This window comes from Phoenix dactylifera, chromosome 10 (assembly GCF_051530095.1).
Source record: "Phoenix dactylifera cultivar Ajwa chromosome 10, Ajwa_hap1_PhDact_Kaust_v1.1, whole genome shotgun sequence".
In the NCBI taxonomy this organism is placed as follows: Eukaryota; Viridiplantae; Streptophyta; class Magnoliopsida; order Arecales; family Arecaceae; genus Phoenix; species Phoenix dactylifera.
Window position 1 is genome coordinate 3,077,501 of NC_143199.1, and position 5,000 is coordinate 3,082,500.

Consider the following 5,000-nt stretch of genomic DNA (forward strand, 5'->3'; position numbering starts at 1 on the left):
GGTCCGATCCGTCGCCATCGCATGTTGCGTGGGCTCGGTCCCGTCTCGGTGAAATCTTGGGCCGCTTTGGTGCGTCCCTGTGGGTTCCTTTGTCGGTTTTGCGGGCTCGGCGCCGGGCCTTCCGCGCCGGTCCGTCGGCTCGCTCGGACAGACCGTGCGCAGGTGGTCCCCGACGGAGCCGGCACGCTCCTTCCGCTGGCGCGGCGCTCGGTCTATGCCTCCGGCCGGCCCTCGCGGCGGCCGTGCGCGGCGCTTCGGTTCGGTCGGCCGGTCGTCCCGTCCCTCACGAAGTTCCTGCGGCCGCGCGTGCGTGGAGCGGGATCGGCCTTACTTGGTCGGATCCGTCGCCCTCGCCTGTTGCGGGGGCTCGGTCCCGTCCCGTTCGGTGAAAGCTTTGCCCGCTCTGGTGCGTCCCCGTGGGTTCCTTTGTCGGTTTTGCGGCCTTGGCGGCGGGCCTTCCGTGTCGGCCCGTCGTGGGCCCGCTGCGCGTCCGTGCGCGGTGCTTCGGATCGGTAGGCCCGTCGTCTGGGTCCCTTACGAAGCTTTGCGCGACCGCTCCTTTGTCGCCGGTCCCCTGTTAGGGCTGACCGAGCCCTCCGTTCGCCCCCTGGCCCGTCGCATGGGCCCCCGGCGCCTCCGCGGCGCCCCACCGAAAACTGTCACGACGCGCATCCAGCGCCGACGAGGTCGCAGGTTACGTGCGGCAGCCGGGGGGCTAGGCCGAGCGGCGGCGGGCCCGCCCACGGACGGGCGCGGGGAGGAGCGCAGCCGGCACGCGGCGCGGAGCGGCGGCGGCATGCCGCCGGGCGGCCGTCGGCTCAACCGTGCCCGAGTCCCGCGGGCACCGCGTCGCCCGGCCGGCGCGAGCGGCGGCGGGCCCGCCCGCGGACGGGCGCGGGGAGGAGCGCAGCCGGCACGCGGCGCGGAGCGGCGGCGGCATGCCGCCGGGCGGCCGACGGCTCAACCATGCCCGAGTCCCGCGGGCACCGCGTCGCCCGGCCGGCGCGAGCGGCGGCGGGCCCGCCCGCGGACGGGCGCGGGGAGGAGCGCAGCCGGCACGCGGCGCGGAGCGGCGGCGGCATGCCGCCGGGCGGCCGACGGCTCAACCATGCCCGAGTCCCGCGGGCACCGCGTCGCCCGGCCGGCGCGAGCGCACGAGGGCGGGAGGCAACCGGGCGGCGCCTGCGGAACCGGATGCGACGGCCGGCGCGGCACGGCCCCGACGGGTCCGCACCGAAGACCAGCGCGGTGCGGATCGACCGCTGATGAGGTCAGAGGTTACGTGCGGCAGCCGGCCGGCTGGCCCGAGCGGCGGCCGGCACGCGACGGGGATCGAGCGGCCCCGACGGCTTGCAGCCGGGCGGCCGACGGCTAGGCCGTACCGGAGTCCCGCGGTCGTTCGGGCGAAGGGGCGCATGCTGCGGGAAAGGCCTGCGGCGGCGAACCGTCCGCCCGGCCGGCCAAGCCTTCCGCGGCGGCGCGCACGTGGCGGCGCGGCCGAGATGACCGAGCGAAGCCCCGGCGATGGGCGGCGCGCACGTGTCCGTGCGGCCGAGATGACCGAGCGAAGCCCGGGCGGCGCCCGCCGTGCGCCCTGCCGGATCGCGCCTTCCGCCGGCGCGCAACGCCGGTCCCGCGTTCCGGCCGCGGGAGAGGCCTGCGTCGGCGAACCGTCCGCCCCGCCGGCCGAACCTTCCGCGGCTGCGCGCACGTGTCCGTGCGGCCGAGATGACCGAGCGAAGCCCCGGCGACGGGCGGCGCCCGCCGTGCGCCCCGGCGGATTGCGCGGCCCGCCGGCGCGCAACGCCGGGCCCACGTTCCGGCTGCGGGAAAGGCCTGCGGCGGCGAACCGTCCGCCCCGCCGGCCGAACCTTGCGCGGCGGCGCTTACGTGTCCGTGCGGCAGAGATGACCGAGCAAGCTCCGGCGATGGGCGGCGCCCTCCGTGCGCCCCGCCGGATCGCCTGCGAGCGGCGAGCGTCCGGGCGGGCCCCTTTCGCAACTTCCCTCGGTACTCTAAACACCCCTTGCCTCTCGGTCTTCCCCCCGACCCTCTCGGTATTTGCTCGGATATGTGCATGCATCGTCCCTCGTCGCCTTCGGTTATCCTCCCCGGGGTGGGCTTTGCGCCGACGCGCCAACGGGGTGGTAGGGGGGCTGCAGCCGCGGCCGCCGCGTTTCGCCATCCGCGCGTGCGCCGCCGGATCCGAGTGGAGGTCGCGGGCGACTCGTCGATGCTTGTACTAGGGGCGCATGCCGGCAGCCCCCCGCGGGGTGCGGGACCCCCGATCGGCGTGCGAGGGACGGGCGTCCGGGCGGGCCCCGTTTCCAACTTCCCTCGGAACATTAAAACCCCCCGACCCCCTCGGTCTTCGCTCCGGCCCTATCGCTATTGCTCGGATATGTGCATCCACCGTCCCTCGTTGCCTTCGGTTATCTACCCCAGGGTGGGCCTTGCGCCGATGCCCCGATGGGGTGGCAGGGGTGGGGCTGCCGCGGCCGGCGCGTTTCGGCATCCGCGCTTGGGGGCTCGGACCCGAGTGGAGGTCGCGGGCGGCTCGTCGATGCCTGCACCGGGAGCGCATGCCGGCAGCCCCCCGCGGGGCGCCGGACCCCCGATCGGCGTGCGATGGACGGGGGGAGGGGCGGGCCCGGTTTGCAAATTCCCTCGGTACTTTAAAATCTCACGGCCCTGTCGGTGCTCCCTCCGGCCCTATCGCCACTGCTCGGATATGTGCATCCACCGTCCCTCGTTGCCTTCGGTTATCTACCCCGCGGTGGGCTTTGCGCCGATGCCCCGATGGGGTGGCAGGGGGGCACGCTCTAGGCCGTGCCACGGGGCGCGGGCGCCGGCGCCGTACGTCCCTCGCGGCGGCCGTGAGCGGCACCTCGGCTTGCTCGGTCTGTCCTCCCGGGACGCGCGACCCGTGCGACCGGGACGCGCATCCCGTGCGACCGGGACGCGTGTCCGGGCCGTTCCCGTTTGCAACGCTCCTCGGTACTTTGGAACGCTTGGGGTGGGCTTTGGGCGGATGCCCCGCCGGGGTGGTAGGGAGGGGGGGCGGCTGCTGCCGCGGCGGGACTTCCGCTCCACTCCGCACAAGTCCGTCGCCTCGCGGCGGGCGCGCCCGGCACCGTTCGTCCCCGAGGGAGCCGGCACGCGCCCGCCGAGGCCCCGGCGCATGGGCGCCGCCGCCGGCCGTCCGCGCGGCGGCCGTGCGCCGGCTTCCTCCGTCGGCCCTCCCGGGATGCGCGACCCGTGCGACCGGGACGCGCATCCCGTGAGACCGGGACGCGTGTCCGGGCCGTTCCCGTTTGCAACGCTCCTCGGTACTTTGGAACGCTTGGGGTGGGCCTTGGGCGGATGCCCCGCCGGGGTGGTAGGGAGGGGGGGCTGCTGCTGCCGCGGCGGGACTTCCGCTCCACTCCGCACAAGTCCGTCGCCTCGCGGCGGGCGCGCCCGGCACCGTTCGTCCCCGAGGGAGCCGGCACGCGCCCGCCGAGGCCCCGGCGCATGGGCGCCGCCGCCGGCCGTCCGCGCGGCGGCCGTGCGCCGGCTTCCTCCGTCGGCCCTCCCGGGATGCGCGACCCGTGCGACCGGGACGCGCATCCCGTGAGACCGGGACGCGTGTCCGGGCCGTTCCCGTTTGCAACGCTCCTCGGTACTTTGGAACGCTTGGGGTGGGCCTTGGGCGGATGCCCCGCCGGGGTGGTAGGGAGGGGGGGCTGCTGCTGCCGCGGCGGGACTTCCGCTCCACTCCGCACAAGTCCGTCGCCTCGCGGCGGGCGGGCCCGGCACCGTTCGTCCCCGAGGGAGCCGGCCCGCGCCCGCCGAGGCCCCGGCGCATGGGCGCCCCCGCCGGCCGTCCGCGCGGCGGCCGTGCGCCGGCTTCCTCCGTCGGCCCTCCCGGGATGCGCGACCCGTGCGACCGGGACGCGCATCCCGTGCGACCGGGACGCGTGTCCGGGCGGTTCCCGTTTGCAACGCTCCTCGGTACTTTGGAACGCTTGGGGTGGGCTTTGGGCGGATGCCCCGTCGGGGTGGTAGGGAGGGGGGGCTGGCGCCGCCGCGGCGGGCCTTCCGCCCCCCTCCGCACAAGTCCGTTGCCTCGCGGCGGTCGTGCCCGGCACCGTTCGTCCCCGACGGAGCCGTCACGCGCCCGACGACTTTCCGGCGCACGGGCGCCGCCGCCGGCCGTCCGTGCGCGGCGGCCGTGCGCCACTTCGGCTTCGTCCGTCGGCCCTCCCGGGACGCGCGACCCGTGCGACCGGGACGCGCATCCCGTGCGACCGGGTCGCGTGTCCGGGCCGTTCCCGTTTGCAACGCTCCTCGGTACTTTGGAACGCTTGGGGTGGGCTTTGGGCGGATGCCCCGCCGGGGTGGTAGGGAGGGGGGGTCTGCTGCCGCCGCGGCGGGCCTTCCGCTCCACTCCGCACAGGACTGTTGCCTCGCGGCGGACTTGCCCGGCACATTTCGTCCCCGACGGAGCCGGCACGCGCCTGCCGACTTCCCGGCGCACGGGCGCTGCCTTCGGCCGTCCGCGCGGCGGCCGTGCGCCGGCTTCCTCCGTCGGCCCTCCCGGGATGCGCGACCCGTGCGACCGGGACGCGCATCCCGTGCGACCGGGACGCGCATCCCGTGAGACCGGGACGCGTGTCCGGGCCGTTCCCGTTTGCAACGCTCCTCGGTACTTTGGAACGCTTGGGGTGGGCCTTGGGCGGATGCCCCGCCGGGGTGGTAGGGAGGGGGGGCTGCTGCTGCCGCGGCGGGACTTCCGCTCCACTCCGCACAAGTCCGTCGCCTCGCGGCGGGCGCGCCCGGCACCGTTCGTCCCCGAGGGAGCCGGCACGCGCCCGCCGAGGCCCCGGCGCATGGGCGCCGCCGCCGGCCGTCCGCGCGGCGGCCGTGCGCCGGCTTCCTCCGTCGGTCCTCCCGGGATGCGCGACCCGTGCGACCGGGACGCGCATCCCGTGAGACCGGGATGCGTGTCCGGGCCGTTC